We start from the raw sequence: 27,181 nt of genomic DNA, 5'->3' as shown, positions 1-27,181 counted from the left end.
ATGGAAAATGAACAGTGTATACTGAACGAGAGAGACCAGTTACACAGTCTAGTGTCTGAAATGGATAATGAACAGTGTATACTGAACGAAAGAGACCAGTTACACAGTCTAGTGTCTGAAATGGAAAATGAACAGTGTATACTGAACGAAAGAGACCAGTTACACAGTCTAGTATCTGGAATGGAAAATGAAGAGCGTATACTGAACGAAAGAGACCAGTTACACAGTCTAGTGTCTCAAATGGAAAGTGAACAGTGTATAATGAATAAATGAAACGCATCACACTCTATCTAGCACCTGAAATCCTACGAACTCCTGCGAATTTGAAGTGGCCTCTCGCGATGGCACTGCCGTTGCAACCTTGTGTTTCTTGCAGTAACTTATATCCTGCTGTCCCTTCGTGCAGGTGTGAAAGAGCACTCCACGCTGGGTAGTGGCCCCACCACGACCAATGTCCACGCACCTCCTTGTCCTCGGCCTGGGACTGAAAACTCCGCTCCTCCCATCCGTGCCACTGCCTGCGAGGGTGGTGATTACATATGGTCGTTACAACTCCGATGACGCATTCCTCATTCAATGCACGTGACACTGCCATTATTAGTACGGCAGCATCTCTGTGCGGTCGGCCACGCACATGCCAGAAAATGTCTGCCATTCACGAATCATTCATTACCAGGAGGTTACATACGTTTCGCTCACAGAAACAACGCTCCTTTGCGCGCGTTATTACCGACAGGTCCCTTCCCGACCTGTCAATCTCACCGATACGGGGCACGAGGAATCCCAAATGTAACAACCCTCCAACGCTTTTGCGTGCTACTGTATATGTACGCTAAAGCATCCCACAAGTTTTTGGCTTGCGCTTCTACACCTACAACAAAGCCATACCCGTTCAAAATGTTCCCGGCCATCTTGCCTCTCCGCGCGGCTACCTTTTTCACCGCCGAACAATCGCACCGATCGTGTTTCAAGTTGCGGCTTTGGCATTCCGACCTTTCTTTTATCTGCACGGACGAACCACCATGACGGGGCTGGTGCCCCACGCGCTATCGCACTTCCGCCCTAGTGCGGCCGCTCCACGCCCGATGGCGAGATAACCGCATCCCCCTCGCATGCTCGCTTTCGGTCTTCTTCGCTTCCCTTCTATCAGCACTCGCGGACGCCGACAAGAAACAGAGCCGCACGGTAGCCGAGTGGTTAGCGCGCCAGTTGGCAATGCTTGGGCGAATATCCCCACCGACCTTGGTTCGATTCCCAGCGCAGGCACAGCGGATTGCTGTCGAAAAAACTGCGCCTGGTGATCCCACCAGCGTCACAACTCGGCCGCCGTGTGTGGAGGACAAGGGGAGGATCTGTGCTTTTTCGCACAGCTCTTCTTCTCGCTGTCCCCCGGGTATCCAGAGGGCGGATGCCCGTTGCTCCTGCGGAGGTGTCCCCAGGGGAGGAAGTTTCTTTTTTTCTTTCCCATCGTTCCGAATTCGAGGGAGGAGTGCGCACGCCGCTGCAGGCACCGCAGAAGTCCGCAGCAACCACACACTGACGAGACGTCCGAGAGACACCACGTACACACGCTCTTTTTTTTCTTTACTGGACGTTTTGTTCCATGAACGTTCATGAAAGACAAAACGTCCAGCAAACAAAAAAAGAAGGGTGCGTGATGCCTTTCGGATGTCTGGCCGGTGTTTGGTTGCTATTGCGGACTTCTACGGTACCTGCAGCAGCATGTTGATACTGAAATGCATCCGAAAACGCTACGTACGGTTTTTTTTTTTAATGCACTCATATCCTGATGTTCCATAAAAAAAAAGAGAAAAAGGGCGTACGCAGTGTGATTCGTATTTCTGCCCAGTGTGTGCTTGCTGCGGTCTTTCAGGCACCTGCAGCAGCGTGCCCTTTCGTATCATAATGTCTAGCACATTCATGAAAGTACGCACAATACAGCGGCTGCACTCCTCATTGTCTCTCTCTGCACTGTCAACATCTTCGTGTCTTGTATTGTTGCTGTATTAGCGCGCGCACTGCACAACGTAAAATTCACTAGCTCTAGTTATTGCTTTGCCAGCTGGTCCATATCGCCTTGCTACAACTGAGCAACGTAAGGTGCAGGCTGCAGACAATCATTGGAATTTACTCTCCTTGTGCGAATGGCTCACCACTTCCAATTATCACAGTCCGTTGCAACTGCCGAATTGATGGCCACTTGCCACAAAAGTCTGCGAGAATCCGGTAAGTGGAACCGTTAACACTTAACGAGTCTTCTCTAATTACTGGCCTCCGTCTTGAATGCGCTGCGTAGTTCTACATTGTGCAGTTCACGCGGTGCTACAGCAATATTGCATGTCACAAACATGGGGAAAGTGCAGAGAGAGTCGATGAGGACCGCAGCCACTGTAAACAATTTCCTTTTATGATAATCATTTTATATCGTTATACTAATAGGCATGCCGCTGCAAATATCATAATAGACCGCAGCGAGCACACATCAGAAAGACACTAGGCAGACTTTTTTTTTTTTTTTACGGGACATCAGGATATGAGAGGATTATAAAACAATTATCCAGGAACAAAAAACCAAACGCGTACGTCGCGTTTCCGGATGTCCGGTCGATGTACGCTCGCAGCTGTCCTCCACGGCACCTCCAGCACCGTGCCAATCAACGTCCTGCGGTCGCAATCAGTAGTTCCCCGCTGAATTTACTCATGCAGCGCAGTCGTATCGCGTACACCATATCTTTGGTTTGGCCCGTGGAAACCCGTTTTTCTCGCGCCGACATTCCGCCGCTTCGATTTTGCACTTTCTGCATGTTTTAACCTCCATAGCAACTACTTCGCTCTAGAGAAGCCTGCAGGCAGTGGTGCGCAGCTGCCGGGAAACTAGCAAAACGCGACCGCGAAGGATGTATATAGTGAGTGTTCAACTTCAGACTTTACACATCTTTTTTTTTCTTCTAAAATAGGCTTTCTGTGTTCAAAAAGCACTTTTTTCGCACTGTCGGCGGTGTAGTCCATCAGAATGCAGCTACTACGTGCTATCTAGCAAGACGATAAACCAATATTCAATAGCTATCTTCTAAACTGTTACTGTTACAAACCTTGATTATTAAAGGTGCAGTGAAGAAAAATCTGAACACGTTCCGAGCATTGTTAGAAGCTGCGACTTATTGCCTTGTGTGGCCGATTTCTCTAATTCAATCGAATTAACGTCCGGCTCCCGCCATTATTTTTTGACTTCTCCCCCGTACGGTGGGCGTAGTCGACCAATGCGTGGAGTGCCTTCAGCCAGTCCCGTGGAAGCTTTGCTTTCGCTTTATTTTGTCTTTTTGGTTTCCGCGAATAAATAGTTTCATTAGCAGATAATATAGTCGCAAAATACGCGCGGACTATTTGCTACTATACTCCGTCTCACTACATGTTTGCAGCACTACGAAAGGTAGAGCTCTCTCGTCCAATCAGGATGGCGCGCACTACATTAGCGTGTTCCGACGTGCCTGTTGCTCGATCCACCTGGCTGGACATCAGGTGGCTCGTTCCATATAAAAGAAGGCGTACTGCTAATTAGCTTCTTTCTACATCTAGCAGGGGGCGCTTGATGTCTGTTTATTTTTGTACAGGCAGACGCCCGTTCCAGACGCACTGGCCCCACTTTTTCTTTTTTTTCTGTCGCCACCTGTTTGTATCATTTCCTCTGTTGTCACGTCACAGTTATTTTCAATGTTCCTGCTATGTTTAAATCAATTTATTTATTCCAGCATGGCCACTACACTATTAAGCAAATGCAAGGGTCAAATGCAGGCCGGGGCAGCCGAATGTCGATGTTGGCGAAATGCAAAACCCCATGCGCTGCGCTAAAGTCAACGCACAAGCGGTCAAAATTAATCCGGAGCCGTCTGCTACGGTGTCTGCAATATCTCATGAGAGACGCTGCGAGGGTACTCCGACTTTCGCGCGTACGTTAGCACATTAATGGGGCTCATCACAACTCCACTCAACTCTGCTGGTTTGTGTCGTCGTCCAGGTTGACAACAACAGATGGTCCTTGGTCAACAGCATCGTCAATGACATGGTCCAGTTTCCTCATCCCATCTTCCTCACTAATAGCATGCTGCACGTAATTCTTCCATTTCTCAGTAGTCACTTGCATGATGCCTTGCCAAACCAGAGGCTCCACGTCTTAGAGCTTAAGCGTCTTGTTTTGACTGGCGACGAAGCCCTTGACATCGCTCCAAACAAACTCTATCGGGTTCGATTGGCAGTGGTAGGGTGGCAGGCGCACATCGAGACGGCCAGCAGCTTCGGCGCTGCAGTCCACACGGTATCGGTCCCCACCTGTGTTCACGTTGTTGCCAAGCTTCATGAGCTCGGCCTTCACCATGTCGCTACTCCACGCGACCCGTTTTCCAGGTCTATGTCTTTTTTTGAGGCTACTCATCCGCCGCACTTTATCCTGCTTCACAGAATGATATGGCGCGTTGTCCATCGCTGTAACGCAGCCGGCTTCTTCAGGGACAACATTCGGCCCGCCTTCAACGTCTGCGTTGTCCACTGGTAAAGCGTTCGCTCGCTCACCTGAGTGAGTTTTACCCTCCTCTTGGTGAGCGCATTCGTACTTGAACTGCCCCCGTTCTCGACACGAAGCACTTCAAGAAGCCAACTGCGATGGTCGGCTTAGAAAAACAGCGCACTGTCGGTGTAGGGCACACTGACGACACAACCGACTCGGCCGGCGCCATGTTGGAAAATGGCGATGCATCACTACCTCGCAGCAAGCCTCCGCAGAGCTGTGTTCGTACGGGCTTTGTTAATTTCACCAGTGATTGAAGCACTCTATACCACCTAAATCTACCAGTCCACATTATGGTTTGGTTTGGTTTATGGGATTTAACGTCCCAAAGTGACTAAGGCTATGAGAGACGCCGTAGTGGAGGGCTCCGGAAATTTCGACCACCTGGGGTTCTTTAACGTGCACTGACATAGCACAGTACACGGGCCTCGAATTTCTCCTCCAAAGAAATTCAGCCGCCGCGGCCGGGATCGAACCCACGTCTTTCGGGCCAGCAGCCGAGCACCATAGCCACTGAGCCACCGCGGCGGCTTAGTCCACATTATGCTTTCAATTGCTGTGCTCATTGTTTGATTAATAGTCCTACACTGCTCATATATTCGAGGGACCATTTTTTGTGTTCCTGCAGCCCTGATTGGACGAGAGTGCTCTGCCTTCCGTAGTGCTGCAAACATCTTGTGAGACGGAGCATACGTATTACTCCGCCGATGGCACAGCGGCAAGCCGCCACGGCACTGGGTAGCGCGTTGGTCGACTCCGCCCACCGTACGGGGAGAATTCAAAAAAAAAAAAAAAAAGGTGGGAGCCGGACGTTAATTTGATTTAATTAGGGAAATCGACCACACAGGGCAATAAATCGCAGTTTCTAAGAATGCGAGAAACGTGTAGATTGAGTTCCCGCGGCAAAAAGACGAGTTCAGATTTCGCTTCACTGCACTTTTAAGAGGCCTGCAGCCCACAGTAGCATCCAAAGTTTTTACAATAATAACGGCTACCCTCAGCGCTGTGGCACAACAAACGTTGTCTGTTTCGACGTCTTACATGCACTAGGGAGTTTGCTGTGCCTCCAAGCTTCTTGAAAGAGCGTGCATTTTGCCTCGATGTAGCCACGTAACTCGTCGAAATAGCCAAGATTTGTTGGCCCACACCGTCGAGGGTAAGCGTATTTTCGAAATTATAAAAACTGATGTAGAAATTACGATAGGCTACAGGGGTCTCAATAACTAAGCAGCCTACTAGTAATAGTTAAAAAGACAGCTAATGAGTATTTGTTAATCAGCCTGCTATTTAGAATATGTTAGCTGTATTCTGATGTAATACTCAGCTGACAATTCTAAGCCGAAAAAAAGTGTTCTAACTCATTACTTTTATTTTTAAGAAATCCTGTACTGTCTTCGGGGACACACCCTAATGGCCTAGCCTTCTGAAACATTTTCTGCGTACGGTCGTCCACACACCTGCTGAGAGCACTTGCATCATTTAGCTCGGGCCTAGGACCGGAACCAGACCGGGGGAGGTTTCGCAATACATTCCGGCCTGTATGTCTGCGCAGCAGTCAATGCAAAAACTGTGCTCATTTCTTTTTCTTTTTTTATTACAATTATAACGTTCATCCTGCCTTCGACTTCGAATTGCTCACGCAAGGCAACCCTCGGAATATAACATCAGTCTCTCGTACTTTTCATAACACTCACTCTTCACCGAAAGCACACTTGTGCAGTTTTCGAGAATTCAGTTCGGAGCTGACACTTACACTCACCCGATTATTCGGGCCAGTTGCTATAGCATTTTCGAAATGTAAACGTTACCTTTGACAGAACGAGCACTCGGTTTCCGTTACTTATTCTTCAGTCGGGATAAGCATTTGTAGCATGGTGTTAGTAACAACTTTACTTTCAAGCAAAAAATGAAGTGAAATCAGCTCTTTCCCGGTTGTTGGTTGGGTGGACGATTACGTTTTCCGTGATTTGCTGAGGGTGTTGTCCAGAGGGGGGGGGGGGGGGGGGGGGGGGGGGCTTGGGATGTATCTGCTTGTGTTTATGGAGGATAGCCAGCAGTACAACGGGCTTCAGACAGTTCTTGTAGAGTGTTACGGACCCACATGCGAAGGAGCCTGTTGGTTGAAGTCCCTTGAGGCGGATTTAGGCCCGATTTGTCATCAGCATCAGCCTGACTACGCCCACTGCAGGACAAAGGCCGCTCCCATGTCTCTCCAATTTACCCTGTCCTTTCCCAGCTGCGGCCACCGTATTACTACACATTTCTTGATCTCATCCTCCCACTTAACTTTCTGCAACCCCCTGCTGAGCTTGCCTTCTCTTAAAATCCACTCCGTTACCCATCAGGGCCAGCGGTTATCTTGCCTTCGCATTACATGCCCATTTCTGCCTCTTGATTTCGACTAGAATGTCATTAACCCGCGTTTGTTCCCTCGCCCGCTTCCGATTTGTTAACGTCACGCCTATTATTTTTCTTTGCATAGCTCGCTGCGTTGTCTTTAAGCTGAACCCTCTTTGTTACCCTCCACGCTTCTGCCCCATAGGTGAGTACCGGTAAGATACATTGGTTGTAGACTTCTCTCTTGAGGGGTATTGGTAAACTGCCATATGCGCTTCACCTCATTCTTATTCTTCTAGTTAGTTCCCTCTCATGGTCATGATCAGCTGTCACTACCTGCCCTAAACAGCCATATTTTCTTCCTAGACGGTTGAGTATAACTCATTGATCATACTTTGCAGTTCATACCCTGATCGACTTAGCAAGGCAATATCATCAGCGAATCGCAGATTACTAAGGTATTCTCCGCTAAATCTTATCCCCATCTGTTCACATTCCGGGCCCCGGAATACCTCCTGTAAACATGCGGTTAATAGCATAGGCGAGATCGCCTCTCCCTTTCTTATTAGCACGTTTACGATGTGGGAATCCTGGCTTTCCGCCGTCGCCTTTGCGCGGCTGTGCCGGCCTCCCGCGTTGTTTCTCCTCTTTCCCTTGCTCCCGCCTCAGGTGGTGGAGAGGCGGCTGGGTGACTAATCACTGTCATTTAGCCACAGCTCCGCCCCGGCTCGCCAAGGGCCTTTGCCATTGGCGCCTTTTGGCGGGAATTCGGGAACCGCTTTGGGCGGCCGCGCGCCGCGCGACCGTCCGAGCGGGGCCGAGAGAGAGATCCCTCCGAGACAGCGAAAGGTGCGTACGTTACTGTTTGTCCCTGCCGGCCTTTGCCGCTCGGACCAGTGCTTACTCGAGCTCGCCCGCACGTGTCCTCTGACCTGCAGCGGCTCGAGCCTGTCCAGCGGGGTCCAGCGACCTCAGACAGGCGTACCTTGCGTTGATTGCCCACTCTCTCTCGCAACCGGCCCAACGGTCGACACGAGAGGGAGATCACAGCACTGCAGCGGCGTGCTAGCGGCGCGCATTACTCGAGTCGCTTCGTGCGCGCAGCGGAGCCTTGCTCCTCGCGCGCCCCCGGGACGGGGTGACTATTGAGTGTTTGTGTACCTGCTGAAGGAAGACGTGAATAAACGTCTCCTTTGTGAACTTGGAGGCCTATTTCTTTGCGGCGAATCGCTCTCCTCCCAGCGGAGGTTGAGTGCGCCGCATCGGTGTCCCAGTGTGTGTGTGGTGACGGCTGATCGGGGCTCTTGGCTCGCGCGAAGCTCGAACCCGCGGTGGGTGGTGGCCTGTGTCCACTTAGAAACCCACAATTCTTTCCTCTTCTATCTTTGTGAGGTGGAATATAGGGCAGTGAGTATACCATTCTGCTAATCACGAATGCTTGTTTGGTATTTTTTTGATTAGCCTGATGCGTTGATGTGTCATGACCGTGTGTTTGGACAAACGTTCCCAGATGCGGAGTTTCTGTACCTCCGATACTGGGAGGCCGTCGACCGTCACTTGTATAGAGGGTTTTCCCTTTTTGTGACGGCCCGCAGTCGGGTGGAGCAGCAGGATTCGGTCAGCGAGTGTGCAAGGCCTATACAGGCCACGCAGTCCGTACCGCTTCCGCTTGGAGGCTTTCCTCCATTTCGCCGGCATTTTGCCGTGGTCGTCTGCGTAGGAGTGGGATCCGCTCTAATTTTCGGCCCATGGGTATGGGAGTGGTGTCGAAGAGTAGTGGAGATAAAACTCAGCCTTGAGATGTGCCCCTGCTTTCTAGAGCTAACGAGGGGGATTGTGTGGACCCAAACCATATCTCCGCCGTCCTGTTACTCATAAAGGCGGTTAAATACTCGTGTGTTCTAGCCCCTACACCTCAGTAAGATAGTGCGTTTAGTTTGGTTTCGTGCGTCTGCCGGGTCTCAGGTGAAGAATTTCTTCTGAGTAGGGGTGTGCGAATATTCGAAATTTTCGAATATAATTCAAATATTATTTTTTTATTAATCGTGTTCGATTCGAAATCCACATATTCGTGTTGTTTCGATTATTCGACACGACGAGAATATTCGTATCTAGCCGAATATTCTACTGCGAGCACCGGCGTTCATTTCGGTCCGCAAGTCCTATCGACAGAGACATAACAACATGGCGGCGCCCAGAGCAATGCGTAACGTTGGGTTCTAGGCACTACAGTTGGGCCATGCAGTAGCTGACTGCACTGGTGAACTTTTTTGTGGCTATGCCTGCGAAGCTGGTATAGTCAGAGCAGTGCACGAAATACCTCTCAATACGAGCCAGTTCAGTGCCAATTCAGAGGGCATTTTCTGTAGCTGGAGAAGTTGTTTCAGCTAGAAGGGAACTACTTCTGCCTGACCAAGTAGAGCAGCCGACAACCTTTTATGTTCATCCCAGCAACGCGCTTTTGTGCTTATGGCAAGCTAGCCTTGATCAATGCTGTGTCCTAGCCACCTTCTCTGATATTTTCACTCTTCTAAGAACAGTGCTCGAGACTGATACTTTTTGTGCAGCCACACGCACCTTTCGTGCTCATTTCATCACTGATAGTTGAACTGTGATGTTCTTGGGTGCTCAAATAAATGTTTTGTAGTGGTTAAATGTGTCTGTCCTTGATTATTCGTACTCGATTCGTATTCGAAAAATTTGATATTCGCACACCCCTACTTCTGAGATTTGAAGCATCACGTCCTGCGTCGTGTACAGTTTGCTTCTAAATCCCAGCCTCGCATGGGGGAAGAGGCCGTGTTTTTGCATGTGGGTTTGGAAACGGCCGAGGATAGCGTGTTCGTACAGTTTTCCTAGGCACGAGGTGACCGACATGGAACGGAGGCTTGCCAATTGAACTGGTTTACCTGGTTTTAGAATAAAGGTGACCTTAGCGTAGGTCCATTCCGGGAGGGGGTGCCCCTCTCCAGTGTTCATCGAAAAGCTTGGTTACGGCTTGAACCAAATTTTCGTCCAGGTTCAGTAATGTTTTGTTGGTGATTTTATACGCGCCCGGCGCCGACATGGTGCGCAGCTTGTGCATACCTACTCTCACTTCCTTTGTCGATATGTCTTCGTCAAACACGGGGTTCAGAGGGCTTGAGCATTTGAGGGGTAGGCTTCTAGCTGTGGTTGTGAGATACCCGTCTTTTAAGTTTTGGATCAAAGCGCTGTCTTCCACATTTAATTTCTTGGCGCTGCGATTTACGTTACGTTGTTGGGAGTCTTTAGTGTTTTATGCTTCTAAGAGGCAACGTAGAAGCTTCCACGTGTTTTTCAGTCCCAGATTTGCAACCGCATGGAAGCAAATCCAGATTTGCTTCCATGCAGTTGCAAATCTGGTCCCACTGTTGACGGGTTAGGTGTACTGCGTGTGCCTCAATCTTTTTCCTAAGGCTGCTATCCTTAGTTTAAGAGGCCGTGTTTGTTTTTCAGCCATCTTTTTTGCATACTGGAGTGTGTTTCCCACATGTGGACAAGTCTGCTGTCCACGATCTTCGTTTCCCGATTACTCGGGATGTGGCACTTCCGACGTCCTATGTGAGTGCATTCACCCAGTTTGCAAGGTTCTCTATCTCAGTAGTGGATTTCTTCCGGAGATTCCTGAATTTATCCCAGTCTGTGATTTTTAGTGTCCTTTTTACAGAGGGAGAGATTGACTTCAGTGCGGAAGTTGTTTGAATGTTGTAGTCGTCGCTGCCTAGGGAGGTCTGCGTGTTGGTTCACGAACACTGTGCGATGTTTTTGGTGATCGTGGGATTGGGTTGGTGTTTAGCTGCTCGCTGTTGTGTATCGTTAACGGGTTAGGGCCTCATTTTGCATTAATGTCCAGTGTTGCGATTCTTTTCTGCACTTTTGCTTGTAACCCCAGCTTACGTTTCTTGCGTTAAAATCTCCTCGAGTTCTTCGCGCGGTTGTTTAGCACTTTTGTAATAACCGCAAGCGGAGGGGGCGAACGGGGGGGGGGGGGGGGGGGGCTCCGCTGCTTTTTGGTTGGTTTATGGGGTTTAACGTCCCAAAGCGACTAAGGCTATGAGAGACGCCGTAGTGGAGGGCTCCGGAAATTTCGACCACCTGGGGTTCTTTAACGTGCACTGACATCGCACAGTACACGGGGCTGCTTTTTGGCGCGCTGTACGTGTTGAGGATGAACAAGCTGGGGCTTCTTCCGCTTTGGGACGGAGGGGGAGATGCAACGGTTTGTCTGATGTTGCCATCAGACCTCGGGATGCATCGGGCGGTTGGTGTGTGTGTAGTGTTTTATGGCGCACAGGCAACTAAGGCCATCATGCGCCAAGCATACGGTGTTACGAAAATTTTTCCGCTGAATTTTATAGAAAAGTGAAGAATCATCGGTGGTGTAGGGGGCCTAAAATGTTAGTGCGACCTAGTGATCACATAGGAAAGAATTTCTAGAAATGGCTAATATTAAAACCTTTAAAGGGGGTTGGACACCTCAGCAGCTATCCTTGTTGTCTTGTTTTGTTAGCAGGAATTGGTCCGTAAGGTGTGTGTGGCCTATTCGGAGATGACAGAGAACCACTTGCTTGAAACGTTCCTGCTGCACACATGACTTCCATTCACCCTAAAGCTATTTTTACCAAGCGCAGTTTGCTATTTACTTCGTTTTTCCAAGGCGAATGCCCTTTTTTTTTCTTAATTTACGTTGTACTAAATTCGTGCAATCCTTAAATGGTATACATTGTTTATTTTGTCTTCCCACAAGCTTCAGCAGCGCACAAATCTGCTCTGTCGTTGCCTTTCATTCTGACATGACTGGGGACCCAGCATAATTTTGTCTTTTGCTATGTTGTGAATGGTGTCACCCAGTGACGGAGTGATTGCACTTCTAGAGTGAAGAGATGTCATTACCATTAGGGGGCCTGTGTAAATAATACTGTTCGTGAGATTCTCGTTTACTATTTTTCCTGCAGCTGCACAAATGTCAGGACAGCGCCCGTCCTGCGTTTTTCGTGTTCCTTCTGTCCTCGTTCCGTAGCGCTGTTGTGAATCTATTTGTCAGGTAATGTGTCCTGTATATTGAGATTCTGGCATATCTCTTCGAATCGCAATACCAGTGGCCAGGTAGCTTGCGGTTTGTGGGTAAATAATATTCAACAACGACATTTCGCCACAACTGGATAGTATATATGTTTTGGTAGCGATTCTTCTGTATTCAAGGGAGGTTTCATTTATTTCTGCACAGAGGTTGACTATGGGAGTTGTTCTGTATGCGCCACATGAGAGCGCTAGGCCTCAGTTTTGTACTCGATCCAATTTTTACGGCATGACAGACCTGCCCAACCGTACAGTGAACCCATAATCTAATAAGGAACGTACCAAACTGACAGTTGCAGGCGGAGTGCTCAGGCGGTCGCATTTATGATAAGGACATCAGCTTTATCTTGCTGTGTTTTGATGAGAAAGTGGTAGGAAAGGTGATAACTCAATCGGCTGGTGATTCGGGCGTCTGTCATGTTAAGGGTTCCCCTCTTCGACAGGCCGTGATTGCATATAGCAAATCTGCGAATTAAGCCTGCCGTTAATTTCGGTTTCCTTGTCTAGGAGTTCTATATGAGGGTGGCACCCAAAGTGTCTTGTATATATAGAGGCCAAGGATTCCGAGTCTGTTGGCAAGGGGTGTGTCGCAGTGTATGCGTAGAACCCGAGGAAGTTGTCTGATCACGTGGAGTGATCATTTGAATGGAAAACACTTAAGGCCCATAAAGGTCAGTTTCGAAGTGATAATATCAATTGTATATTGCAAAGTATTTTATGCCTCTCCTATGGAGCCTTTTGTCGTCCATGAAGTGGTGTCGTAGGTGTATAGTGCCGCGCGGAGGTCAGGTATGATAATGGGCTAACGCTATTTTCAGTAGGAGGGAGCAGAGAACTGCACCTTGTGGAGTGTCACCTTTATTAACCCTCTCAATCCAGAACACTCCACAAGGTGCAGTTCCTGGCTAAACAACTCACCAACATACCTGACCTGGATGGGGACGGATGGTATAGTGCTGGCTGGAAAACATGTTCAAACAGTTTTTTCACGCAACTGATGAGGGAGACAGGGCAAAGGTTTCTGATGATGACTGCCTTGCTGGGTTTGGGAATAAAAGTGATGTGTGCATGTTTCCAGGTGGAGGGCAGCGCTCCATCAGTTCCTAAAGTGAGGTGTCGTCAAGGTTGCGGAGGACCTTGTGTGTCATGTGGTCTGGTCCGGGGGCTGTTGGGCGGCGTATGGTAATCAGTGATCGTTCGACTTCATCAAGGGTGTTGTCCGTGTCGAGGTTCGGATTAGGCCGAGGGGGCCCAGGACAAGTGATTCCGTCCCAATCGATAGAATTGTTTTCGTAGTGCATATGTCTTGTAGAGTTCGGTTGATGTCAGTGCCCTTTTTGTAGATCAAGGTAGCGAGACGGTTCTCGCAATCACAAAGAGAACAAGGAAGAGGAAAGCCTCAGGGTGCTTGCCAGCGTTTCGGCAAGAAGACTTCGTATGGTCCAGGTGAACAGAAGCCCCCTTCCCCTTCCTTGTTCACTTTGTGTCTTTTGTAGATCAAATTGAATAATCTTCTTGACTCGTTTGCTGGGGGTGTGTAAAGCTTGCTCAATCCTACTCGCCCAGGGAGCTGGTTCTGGCGCAAGATGAGAGCCAAGTTTGTCTCGCTCTCAGAGGAGTTGAGTGCTTTGGGTTATTGGAGTTTAACGTGCCAAAGCGACTCAGGCTATGAGGGACGCCGTAGTGAAGGGCTCTGGAAATTTCGACCACCTGGGGTTCTTTAATGTGCACTGACATATCACGGAAGAGAACAGTGGGGAAGAAATATTTTGGTTTTGAATGTATCGGTAGTGATAAAGATGGGGAGGTTACTGCCGAGATAATCTGCTAAGACACCCTGTGGCTTAACCAAGACGTGCTGGCTTGCATATGTAAGCAAGGTCACCGAGGGCCCGCATGTAACACGTGCCGATTCTTGCGGGTGTGTTTAGGTTTGTGTCGGTGTACTGTTGATAACTGGTAAGGTTTAAGGAGTGAGGATGGCTGTGTGATGTGTGGGTGCTGTCACCGAATAACATTTAAATGGGTTATGACTGCGTTTGTCAGACTCATTTTGTTCGCTATGACTCTCGGAACAACTGGGAATGAGGTCATTTGTTGCAACGAGTAATTTGTAATTGAATTTTTAAAACTTGTGCTGTACCGTGTGGTAGTCAGGTAAGACTAACGCGCTCGCGATTCATGACGCCGTGAACCAACGCTCACGTGCTTTCTCTCAACTGAACGAGTGAACTGCGCACTCCTCGTAACGAGCGTAGGGGAGTGGGTGGCTCGCTGTTCGGGATAGGAGTGCTGAGGGTAAAGGGGGGGGGGGGGGGGGGGGGGGGGAGTGACGGCAGGGGGACAAAGGCAACAGAGGTCCGTGTCCTTCCCTTTTCTGTCTACTGCCGATCTCGGCGGCTTAACTGTAATGTGTCAAGGTGATTTTGCATCGGTTTTCCACCAGACGGCGGCGCTGTCGGGGGAGGGGCTTAGAGTCAACTTCAAATTGCAATTTTTAGCTAAAATGCCCACGTAGAGCCCTGCTTCTTTTTTTAAGTATGCATAACAACGGTCGTGGCTAGAACGCCACGATTTGTTGGGAGATCATAAATGACCCCTTTAATGTACAGGTTGCTTGTTCCTGCGTAACTGCGTTTGGTGTGGAATTCTTCTGTCTGAATGTATTGTTCGACTCCTTGGTGAGTGGTATATGGTGTACGTGACGGTGGATATGAGCCTGTTGGTTGTGAATGGCCTCTTGGGGGGGGGGGGGGGGTTACGCTTTCTGGACGACGTATACCTTCGTGCGTGTCCTACTGACATGCACTGACGGATGACTATGTGAGCAGCCTATCCGTCAAGCTCACCAAGACAGCACAGGCATAACTGTGTGTGCCCACCCTCCGCCATTCCTAGAAAAGCTTTTCCCGCCAAAAAAATAAAACGGTTGAAAGTAATCGCTCGTTCTGTTTGTCGTCTCTCTGCTTCAGGCCTTCCTGTCAAGGTTATCGCTTCACTTCAAGAATCACACACAAGCATGATTGCTCTCTCAGTATACCAAAAACAGGTTTCCTTGTGATACTTCATAAATATCACGGCTGCAACACCGCTGTCGCTGTATGCATGAGGAGCACATACTATAGACATATAAAAAAACTGCGCTTTCCGCAGTCCTGTTGCTACTCGCCCCACTGTCAGAGTTTGTGCTTCGTCTACAGACCATTCAGTAAACTGTGCTGCATTCTTGCGCGGCCTGAAATGAATGATGTGCTCACCGTGTGCTTGTCTTCGGTGAGCTCTGCCATCCGAAGCTGCACTTGGAGCTACGTGGAGAACACGTCCAGCACCTCCAGGCATCCAACGCCGCGCTCGTAAACAGTCGTGTCCTGCGCAAATTCGTTACGGGGGCTTCAAACAGCAGCCCTGATGTCACACTTTTCCAGAGCACATGGTTAGCGCGGTGCGAGCAACGGCGAGCCCCTACTGCAGCTGCGTCGGCGCGTCTTTCCAGTAATGCAAGTTTGGATAGCTTCGTGGCTTGTATACTATAAGTAGCACTTGAGAGAAAACGCACGTTCTGTCGTCGTCTCTCTGCCCCAGGTAGTTTTGTGAAAATTAGTCATTCCATTGCAAAAATCACACTGAAGAGCTTGATTGGTCCATCATTAATACACAAAAAATGGTTGCCTTGTGAAAGTTCATAAACATATGGTTACAACACAAGTGTGACAGTACGGGGAGCGCATGCTAAACGCATCCAAGAAAAGATGTCAGGGTTTTAACTTGGTTAAACCTACTAGTGCGAAAGCTCTAGTTTTTGCCTATACCAAGTATTCTTTGGTCCCAATAGGCTAAGGTCAAATTTCGGGTGTGGCCCGGGTCATACTTTGGAAATGCCTCAATTCAAATTTGGAGGTCGCCATCGTGTTTGGCTTGGTCAATTATGGTTGGACATAGATTTTGGTACAAAGTTGAGTGAAACCGTGGGCAGGGTGTGTGCCTTATGTAGGGCATTTTTGGTCAAAGAGAAATACGCTCTGTTTAGCGTTTGACCTTTCGCCACATCCGTGCGCAGTGCGCATTTGTAAGGAGGGGTACATAAGGCGCGCTTCCCCATAGAACAGGCGCAGACACTCGCCATAGAAGGAGAAGAAAAAGCAACAGTCGGACGGCGCAGAAACACCCTGGCCAATCCCCCGCCATGGGTATGTGCCATTAAGCCTGAGGACATCGTCATCATCATCAACACCGATCCAGAAGTGGTAGCTTGGGAGTTGGCTGAAAAGCAGCGAGAGCTTTTCGCTTTGAGATATCCAGGCTTAACCTTAGCTAAGCCACAGCCAAATTTTTTAGTCGGTGTTTCGCACTAAAATTTCACTCTACGCTGTCCTGCTTTTACTCGTCCGACTGTACGTGCTCGTGCTTCGTCTAGAGACCGTATAGCTGTGGGTGCGGCATTCTCGCGCGGGCTGAAATGAGTGAGCTGCTCACCGTGTGCCTGTCCTCGGCGACGGTGAGCTCTGTGCCGTCCGAAGCCGCACTTGGAGAACGCGTCCAGCACCTTCAGTCATCCAACGCCGCTTTTGCGTACAGTCGTGACCTGCGCAAGTTCATTAGGGGGGCTTGACACAGCAGCCTCTTGGCAGCCATGACGTCACACTTTTTCACAGCACGCGGTTAGCCCGGTGTCACCTACGGCGCGCCCCTGCTGCAGCTGCATCGGTGCGTCCTTCAAGTAGCGGAAGCACGGATAGCACAGTCACCTGGTGTACTATATGGTAGCTGGCCACTTCAATCTGCTGCATTGCAATATGCAGTTTTGTGACCGGCGGAACAGGACGCAGGGGGTATTTGCTCGGATAAAAATTGTTGCAAAAGTTAATTAGAGTGTGCCTCCACCGTGTAACACATCGTGTGTGGCGCTGACGAGCTGTGATACCCTTTCGAAAGGATAGCAATCTCTAGAGGGCATGGGTCAGTGCGGCACAGCTATCTCGATCGACATAAGACACTTTCCGAAAACGACTTTCTTTGCTCGGACCATTTCGTCAACGTCGGCTGCAGGACAAGTCTCACACTGTTGAGGACCCTCGGAAAACATCATTGAAACGAGAGCACTTCAAACCTGATGCTGGGCCTTCCAATTTCTCAAGAATATTCGACTAGTTGTACGCTTCGGAAGAACAGATGGAAAGAAGTGCATGCTATTTCATCCATTAGTGGGGCACAAGCGAAAGCCCCGTGAACCAGCGTTGATTCCTCTCCCGCAGGGGACACTGCAGTGGCCGATCATTTATCATTGGACACGTCTCGGAATCCTCTCAATGTCCATCACACTTGGCTAGCAGCCTACTTCCTTGATAGGAAATGGTTTGCATACCATGCTAATGAAACTAAATAGGACGACCATTGGTCAGATGACTTCGCAACTCTTTGGCCACCGTGCACGATCACATATGTTCCATTCGCTAAATACGCAACATACCCCGGCTAAATATACATGTATGCTGTGAGGGCCTACTTTTGCGACAGTTTTGCGTTGGATGCAGTGCTTTAAATGCCCACAACGTGCTTTCGACGATTGACGCCTCTCGCGGCGATTGTTTTTAGCAGGATCACCACCTCGAAAAAGCGTTGGCGTATTCTGCTCGAGCTGAGAAAGGTAAATCCCAAATTTTTCTCCGTGTAAGCATGCCATGTGCAAATTCTATTTATTTTAAGCTGGAAGACAGGGTTTGGAAGCGGCACCCGGCTTATTTCTCCTGGGCTGGCGGGGTTTGTAATCGCCTCTATGCAGGTGGCGGGAATGAATCGCCATTCGATGTTGCAAGCGTTCTTGAAAGGAAAAAAAAAATCACAAGTCACAAAATCACAAATCAATCTAGCGCTTGCGGGTCGATGGTCATGTCATTATGTATTGAAAAAAAAAAAACAACAGATAGCCCTAGAAAAAATTACTGGCTGTGCTCCAGGAAGAAGGGTGGCAAAGCGCTGAGGGGAAGTCGTGTTAGTTAACTCCTGCGATGCTTGCTCAAAACGAGGCTCAACAAGCGTTGAAAATCAGCGACGGCGTCAAGGGTACGCGACGGGCAGCGGCAAAAACAGTCACGCAGGCACCATGCCTACGTAAAAATTAATTCTCCGCTCCTCCCCAGTAAAAAATTTTCTGCCCGCGTTCCCAGTTAAGTATTATTAAGGAGAATATTTTTTACCTATTTGAGGACTTAAAAGCGTCGCAGTCCTGCTATCACGGAAATAGTTAGATAACGTGATCACATCAACGGAGCAGGACGCTGCTGATTGGTTTATGATTTGGTTTTATGGGGTTCAACGTCCCAAAGAGACTCAGGCTATGGGGGATGCCGTAGTGAAGGGCTCCGGAAATTGCGACCACCTGGGGTTCTTTAGCGTGCACTGACGTCGCACAGCACACAGGCGTCTAGAATTTCGCCTCCATCGAAATTCAGCCGCCGCGGCCGGGATCGAACCCGCGTCATTCGGGCCAGCAGCTGAGCGCCGTAACCACTGAGCCACGCCGGTGGGGCAGGACGCTGCTGAGTACGCTCAGCATTTTGTGTGCAGTAAAATTTGTTCAAAGTGCTTACATTATACTGGTACTATAATTTGGAGAACACTACTGAGTACGCGCTGTATTTGGTCTCCATAGTAATATTTGTTCATTGTGTCTAGAATACATTGCCACTATAATTTGGCTAAGATGTGTTGCCATAAAGGCTGCGACAGCAGTTCCAAGAATGTGGAGCTCTCGATCTAGAGTCGGCATATTTACTCTACGCAGGAGTACACTGGCTTCAGGACCCCTACCCCGCCTGCTGCCTGGATCCCGAACAACACGACTGCTGACTATGATCCTCAGTGGAACATGGTTGACGAAGAGAAAGTGGAAAACCTGCTGGAGCATCTGGCGTTGCTGGTCTGAAAGCCCTCGTGGCTGGACGGTTCCGGAGGCTATTCCCTACATCGCGGAAATTCCAAGCTGCACAGGATGCGTCGAAGAATTCACTGCACAGCTAACTGACAGGGAAGGTTTGTTTATGTTTACTGAGGACTACCTAACAAATGTCATGGGTATGAGCTTAGGGATGGCTCTCAAGGTATGCAATGTGGTGAGGTCACTGATAGAAAACCCGGCATAGGTTTCGCGACTAGTTTAACATCATCTGCATGAAGACATGACCACCGACCTTATGGAGCAGGACATCAGCAATACTTCATGTGTGACCCATGGAGACTGGGATGCAGCAGGACATCAGTATGCCTTCATGTCTAATCTCGGAGATTGGAGGGCTACAAAATTCTCACCATTTGCACTGTGTCAGCGTTGCGCCTTGAGTGAATGTGTCTCATGCAGCGTGTCAGCTCTCGCTCCACCATTTTCGCCAAAATGAACAGGTTTGTTTTGCATTTGTCTCCTTTCTGGCACTGCTCGTCGATATTGGCTAGAATACCCATTCCCAGAGGAACTGGAACTCAGTCACCAGCTGCCATATCTGATAACGAAGCAGTGTTGGGAATAACGCAGGGTTACTGGCAATGGGTGCTTGGTACTAGGTCGCTGGATACTGGGAGGTAAGTGCAGCATTTATGAAACATCGAGGTCTGTGCTCATTAAAGAGACAGTATATTAATTACTGACTGAAACACGTGTCATGAGATTATATTCGAAAAAAAAGTACCATGATGTAAGAGTGGAGCAGTGCCATATCGGAGGAAACAAAAATATATAATTTTAATTTGGCATTGAAAAACGCCTAAGAGCGATGAAGCCTTTCCATTATTGGTGTACCCACCACGTGACCGTATCTCCGAGATGTGCACTGTTTGGAGCGGTAACCACGGTCTTCTAGAACGTCAGTGTCCACACGACCGACCGGAGCACGGGAGAAAAGGTCACGTGAGTGATGCGCCGAGTGCGACAACACACCGAGGGAAGGAAAATTCTAGGAACTGCTGTCCTCTTCGCTCATCTCGCGCTGCCCTCTATTCGCGAGCAAACTCAGCGTAAGGGGGCACTGTGATGTCTGGCGGCTCACAACAACGTGACAGCCCGTTGAAAAGGGGTGCGAACGTGGACGTGATCATCGTCATCATAAATATATTGCTACACTGGACAAGATGATGTATTTGCAAAGGTCCGTACGTGGTCTGTGGATGTGTCCATGCATATAACTGGTCGCTTTGAAAATGTATTGCTGTTCCTGGCTTGCGATGAAATTCGCGCTGGTTTGTGGAAAGCGGTCACGTTTTTGACGGTGAGCGCTTAATTCTGACGTGCTCTAGAATCCCCATGGGCACTGAAGCCGAAGTTGTGACATTATTTGCGGGACAGATCCGCATATGAGATAGCGGTCTGACTGAGAGATGCATTTACGGAGTCAACAGTAGAGTAACCAATGTGTTCCAGCTGTGTCCCCAAGAGATGGAAGTACGTCAGGACGGTGTTCATTCATTCCCACAGATAAGGACCTCGGTGATTTTGCCATCAATGAGCATGAAAGCCAAGGCGCCGCGCTCGCCAGATGTTCTTTCACTCTTCGCGCTCTCTTATGTGCCGCGTTGTTGCCGCTAAATTTTTCGTTGCAATTAGCAGTAGAAAAAATTCTTCGAGTCGAATGCTAATTATGCTCTCAGTAGCGAATATGAAGCTACCTTTGGCGAAAAGGACAGCAAATAATTCAGGGGCACTTTGACTGTCTAAAGCATAGTGTCGAACCGGAACCGAACCTGAACCCGAAACAGGAACAGAACCCGAATTTTCACCCGAAACCGTAGCTGAACCGAACCCAAAGCCTTGCCATTACTGGTGTACCCACCACGTGATCGTATCTCCATGAAGGTGGGCCCAGACGTGAGGACCGAATCGCGGATGGTACGCGCGCGTCAGCGCGGTTATCGTGACACGTGCATCCGGGAGTCGGTCTGAACGTCGGGCATTCACACGAACGCAGCGGACAATCCGCGCATACTCTCGCCCACAGCGGGCTTGCGCTGTTAGCGTGGCTTCGAAAACTCAGCTGCCGAGAGTTTAAACATGAACGCCGAACGAAAACGTCGTCTCGCCGCACTGGTTGTCGCCAGTAAAGCGTCTGAGGGCGAGAAGGAAGCTTTCGCGTCTAAAACGGTTATGTTGGACAAAGTCAAGGTTGGAAAAACAGTGTTTGGCCATGCAGGACCTGCTGTACGAGGACCTACTTGAATGCGACCCGGAGAGTACAAACGCTTGCTGCGGCTTAGTCCAGAGCAGTTTTACCAGATACTGGCTCACAGAGCTCCTTCTCTCCATATTCACTCAAATAAGCAGAAACAACAAAGCTAAGCGGGTATTTACGCACACGCTCAAATACACAGTACGACGCAGTGAGAGAAATACGAAAAGGAGGACACACAATGCTGCACTCGAGCTGCAAATGCGGCGAAAAGCGCGCCAAAACGAAAGGCGCCAGCACGGAGCAAAGCCGACGTCATTCAGGATAGCTAGCCAGACGAGCGCACCTAGAAGCAAAAACAATCCCGGTCCGCCGACAAGCCCTCGGACTGAAAAAGGCTCTGGCCTTTTTCATTCGGTCCGCGGTCCGGGCCCAGCACGCCGCCGGCTCAAGGTCGCTCAGAGCAGGGACGTTCACGTTACGTGGCACGCGGACAGCGCTGACGCGCCCGGACCATCCGCGATCCGGTCCGCTCGTGTGCGGATGCTGCGGATGCAGAGGGAGTTGGAACTGGTCCAGAACGTCAGGGCGATGCAGGAGCAATACGTCTACGCCGATCCCGGAGCTTCGAATGCGGAGCGAGTGGAAAGGATTGTCCGACAGAGCCACCCCACGTTTGCTCTCTATTTGCGGAAGAAGTCACTGCGGCGACTTGAACGAGCTAGCTGTGGCAGCGCGTCGGGTAGAAGCCGAAATCTCGGCAGCCTGCGCCGCCGCTCTACGCGCTCTATCACACCAAAAGAGTCCTAGATTTTTCGTGCAGGACTAACGCATTTAAAAATTCCTTTGCTTGCGCACTATTTGCGATTGGAATTGTTATCCGCCGATACGGTCAACTGTACAACGGTTTCGTGATTCCTCTGCGCCCTTGTGCCTCCCCCCATCAAAATGCATTCATGTTGTAAACAGTATCTTGTGTCTTTGTTCTGATTTATCATTCAACGTCCTGTATCTAATTGTTTGCTGTTTCTGAATTTGTTGATTTGTATTGTCCACTCCTGCCTAAGTCCTGTATCTTAGGCCTGTAAAATAAGTAAAAAAATTTTTACCAGCACTTCTGACAGATACTCTCGGCTTGTATGCTGACACGCGAGTTTACGGCTACTTTTTCGGTTTGTCAAGCAAGAGAAGCGGTATTTTCCGTAAAATAATATTTATATTGCATTTGAACGACATTTCCGAGATAACTCATTAGCAGTGTTTATACTCGGGTAAGATTTTTGAATGCCTTGGTAGCGTTACCGTCATAGTGGCTTTTGTGAAATTAAGTGATTTAACTAAGTGATCTAACAGTCCTTGAATTTACGGTGCCTCACCATAATTGAAATGTGCTGTAAATGCGAAGCAAAAAAAAAAAAAGACATGCGTGTAGCCTTTGGCAAATTTACAAATATGTGTAATTCTTTAGGTGCTTGGCTCAAATAGTACTTTGCACCTTTCTTTACAGAAGTCTTTTTGCAGCAATGGTGTCAGCTGCTTACTGCTGCATTTCACACCATCCGGTCATGTGGTGATATTGGTGTTTTTTGAGACTGAGATCTTCTAGAAGGGATTGTATATATTTGAGGTGTTTGGCAAGTGGTGGCCCCAAAATTAATGTGTACAGTTAATAAATCTCACAGAAGGGTCCAGGGATCTAGAAGCAGCTGCTGTTAGTGAAAAAAATGGTTCTAGGAAAAAGCTAAAATACTAATTGACCAAGATGATTGGCCTACAATCAAAGAAACTGCTTGGATTTAACGTGGTGTTAGAGTGAAGGCCTTATGATGGTCAAGGCATTTCCAATTGTTGCCCATGCTTGGCCTTCCTTAGAATGGCCAATGGTTGGCCTGTCACCACATCTAAACACAAACTTTGATTGGTGTCCAGCATTTCGCCAGTTATGGAAGCGTTGGCCACTGATGATTTGCCCTGCTGAAAAAAGTTGTACGATGCAATAAGCTCATAGAGTTCGTCACACAAATATCATAGAATTATCATACAAATCATAGAAAATTATCATACAAATGTCATACATTTCTGTAAAGTCGTGCAATCATCAAAAAGATGTCACAGAATATTATACGAATTGTGTAATATTTTATGAGGAAGCCTCTATGAGGTTATTGCATCATAGATTTTTTTCAGCAGGGTGAAACCGCAGTTTCCAGCGCGGTGCACACAGCTACCGTTGCAACATTCCGAGCTGCTTTTCTTCTCTTTTGTCGATTTTCTGACGGGGATCCTGTCTGAGGCAAAGTGTTCGAAGGACTGAAGGGGCAATAAATGAAACGTGCTTTGTCTTGCTGCAACCTATACTTTCATTTCAGTGTCAGAGTTAGGTTTGGGGTTTGGAATAACGGAATAAATTTTTTTCTTTACAAATTAGGACTTTTTCAAATGTTTATAGTTTCCCTCTTTGCGCGCAATCTGGCGGTCCATTCTTTTTGGTATGGAAGCCCTCGAGCAGCTGCTGGAAGACCCTATGAACCCAGCAACGGAAGAAGCAACAGTGCCTGCATTCGTGTAATAGTGTTTCCCTCTTGGCATGTGCACAAATAAATAGAAGTATGCGCTGCATATTGTCGTTGTCTTGATTAATATACCAAAGCATTTCCCGCTGCCCAAGGCTGCAGGGCAGTAATACGTCAACTGTAAGTATTCAAGTTCCACTATTTCCCGATTGAGACAGTACAGCTGTAACGGAGGGTGCTTTGTTAAGCACGCATAGCTCGTAGTGACGCTTTGTACTTTCAGTTACTCTTTGTAGCAGGCAACGTCTTTTTCTGCGAGAATGTCTCCGAACCTAGCACCACACTGACACCTGATGATGAAATAAAACTTATTGGTTAATAGACTGCAAACAACAGAAATTGAAAAATGAGAAAAGAACTTCCTACTGCTGGCTGGAGACTGAGAAAGAAACTTCAGTAGCGTTTGTAATTTACTAAGACGACCATGTTCAGGAAATTAATAGAAGATGCCATTCATAGAATTCCTCATCAACGCATGTTGCGCTTACCAATAACAGAGCTCCTGTTGCGCATAAAACGTAGCATATTTTGCATTACGTCCGTGGACATCAGCTGGCTAGTTTCTGACTCCGTGCACTAGTATACGTTGTTTGTGCTTTCTACGTGACTTAGGGTGCCTATTTATATTCCTTTTCGTCGCGATTTAAACATCCACGGTTGTTCTCTGTGCGAACGGAGCGACCAACGAATGCCACGACGCCAATGCCGGAACTTGCTTTCAATTTCCCAATACAAGTTTTAGCGCTCGGTAAGTCCTTTTAATGCGTTATACTTGCTTCAGCAGTTTTGGTCCAGCACGTCTACGTTGACGCACCTGTAGGGCATCTAGGGTTTTTTTTTTCAGAAACCCATAGCGCCAAAGGCATTATAGTGGGGCTACAGGAAACAAAAAAGAAAGAGTGCAGCTTCACTAGAGTGACAAGAAAGCATTATTTCATGTAACCCACAACACATCTTGAACGCACCTCTGCCATACAAGTTTCTATGCTTTATGTAACATTGAAAGCGATCTGACTATACTTAATCAGCAACTTCACTACCTAACCATTATCCCGTGACCAGATTAACGGACGGCCTAACCATATCAACGAATACACCAATTTCATAAACCTTTTTTTTTAATGCATCGGAAATTAATTTTGAGAAAAGAAATCACCGCTTCATTATGCTGACTTTCACATGACCGGTGCGACCTGGCTTTTATTACCGTGGTACACGTATTTCTTGCCGTTTATGAAGCATCGTGCGTGAGATTGACTTCTTCGACACTGATTTTCGCGAAACTCCCTACACTTTATTTTTCCTTGCGTACCCCTTCCCAAAAATCCTCTTAAATGCTAACTTTGCTTTCTTTTTGTTAATTAGCAATCCTTAAAATCTGCTTTTCAGCGTAGGAAGCGAAAATATTAATCTAAGGACGATCTCTGCAAGATCTGGACTTGTCCAACCTACGAGCACTTTCATTTTTACCGATTCAACACACGTTTGATTTACACGTATAACTGCGACAGATATAACGAACGCTCGGCTATTAAGGCGAAAGCCTTTAATGCCCCATACTGTTGTTAGCAGACGCGTCGGTAGCCGTGTCGACAGACGCGTCGGCAGGAATGTCGACAGACGCGTCGGCAGATTCGTCCGCCTTTCGGCGTCACTGCTTAATAGGCTCAAGGTTCCAGCATTAATAAAGGCGCATCTAGTGAATGCATGGGCTTTATAAATAAAATAAAAGGAGTAAAGTCAAGGAAAGGAAAATAAAAACTAAAAATAAGATGTGAAAATAAAAATAAAAAACAATAAAATTAAGAATAGGAGCAAAAAATAAATAAAAAACAAGATATAAAAAATAAAAAAGTAAATAAAAACAAACAGTGGCCAGGAAACGCTTTCGCCTTGCAGCACTTTAGTGAGCCAAAGTGCCCCCTGATTTTTTCTGCATAATGCACTGAGCTAGAAGTGTTTGCCTAGTGCATCTGCTTGGTGCCGAAATGTACCGCCAGCAGTGATAACAAGAGGTAATGTACGTGCACTATGCCCTCGAAGTGCTTTTAGTGTACAGTACACTTTATGCGTATCTGCGTAAGAATTTACACAGGAGAGAAACGACTGCTAACTTTCCCGCTTGGATACATCGAGTACGCTTGCATTTGCTTTAGCTCGCTTAAAGTTCAAGTTGCGAACCGTAGAATTATAGCGAAACTTTTACAACGAATTATTTTCGTTCTCACGAGCTCTTCTGCAGTGTGCATCCTGCCCTGCTCTACGTTTGCTTTGTATTTCAACTGGTGTCTTTGAGATGGATTTCTGTGCAGCGCCTATAATACGCAGTGCGACCAAGAATTGAAATTCATCTATACCTAGTTATGAAATTGATGAAGATGACAATGGAGCATCTTTCGATCAGCAATCCGTTCTTTAAACTTACTAGGATTATTTACCTTCGGGTTTATATTTTATGTGCATTTTAGAGATATGGGAAAGAAGTCACTTCTATAGAGATTATCTACAACAGCCCTCACAGTAGCTGCCAATAGCAAGGTCTATCGCAGCGCGTTAGCTGTGTGCTGCATTAAAGCATGTTGGTTCTCTTCTATAGAATATGCATGACCCAGATAACAATATGAATTTTTCGACTAGCGCAACTCGAGAATCGGTTCTAATACCTCCCCACAATGGGTGGTGTGCGTGAATATCGCCGACCAAGAGGAACGGCTCCGGAAGCTGGTAAATGAGTTTTTCAAATTAGTCAATGGAAAGTTGATGATGTGGTGGTATGTATAGGCAACATACGGTTATTACTCTACTACATGTTAGTGCTCGTATTGCCACTGCCTCTAAATCTGAGAGGCAATTGAATTCTGAAAAACAACAGCAACGACACCTGATGAGGAGGTACTTCCTTGCCAGTCCTTCCGGTACACTACATATTTCTCCAGAAAGTTTCGTTGAGTTTACCGTAGGCAAACTATGTTTGGTTGATACTGCGCGAGTATTTCGATGCCAACCAGCTTCTTTGTAGCCCTCGGCAGTTCCAGTGCATAATGCTTTCGACAGCCATAGTTGTAAGCGAGGACGCGAAAACTAGCCGGAGTTATTCACATATAGCCGCATTTATTATCCTGCTAAATTGACAGATGTCTTCGGTTTGAGACGGTCTTGGAAAATCCGCCTCTATTTGGGGGACTCCTTCAGCGTCTCCGACGCTGAGAAGCCTGGTATTACCTCCACTGGAGACGCGGAAGCAGATGTGGATTCGTCAAGAGGGAGAGACTCTCTCTCGCGTGCCTGTATTTTCTCAGAGCTCTGTGAAAAGTTGACCTGTGGGACAGGGAATGTTGGCGATGGTGTATTGCGTGCCCAGACGGCGCCCGCCTCTGCACGCTGCGTCAGCGTAGGATCTTCCGGAGAGAAGCTAGAGCTTCGTCCGGGCTTCAGAAAACGTTCTTTTCTGTAACCTTTAT

General features: G+C 48.0%; 2 long non-coding RNA genes across 5 annotated transcripts in view; one reads left to right on the top strand and one right to left on the bottom strand.

The window, feature by feature from the left end:
• Nucleotides 1-490, top strand: part of LOC149358711 (uncharacterized) — a 54,117-nt gene extending 53,627 nt beyond the window's left edge. The window contains exon 4 of the long non-coding RNA XR_016288719.1: nucleotides 407-490. This is a non-coding gene — a long non-coding RNA (uncharacterized LOC149358711). The remainder of the gene's footprint in view (nucleotides 1-406) is intronic.
• LOC149358710 (uncharacterized) overlaps nucleotides 1-27,181 on the bottom strand; it is a 64,362-nt gene that overhangs the window by 25,896 nt on the left and 11,285 nt on the right. The window contains exons 2-4 of one of the 4 annotated variants that reach the window (XR_016288721.1): nucleotides 16,472-16,580; nucleotides 15,256-15,366; nucleotides 37-518 (exon numbers count right to left, since the gene is read on the bottom strand). This is a non-coding gene — a long non-coding RNA (uncharacterized LOC149358710). Of the gene's footprint in view, nucleotides 1-36; nucleotides 519-1,319; nucleotides 1,422-5,915; nucleotides 6,106-15,255; nucleotides 15,367-16,471; nucleotides 16,581-27,181 lie in introns of those variants that run through there. The other 3 variants (XR_016288723.1, XR_016288722.1, XR_016288720.1) reach the window with 3 other exon arrangements.

This window comes from Amblyomma mixtum, chromosome 2, assembly GCF_055824585.1.
Source record: "Amblyomma mixtum isolate Tamu chromosome 2, ASM5582458v1, whole genome shotgun sequence".
NCBI classification, from domain to species: Eukaryota; Metazoa; Arthropoda; class Arachnida; order Ixodida; family Ixodidae; genus Amblyomma; species Amblyomma mixtum.
Note: the sequence above shows the minus strand (reverse complement) of the source record. Positions and strands in the feature narration are given on the sequence as shown.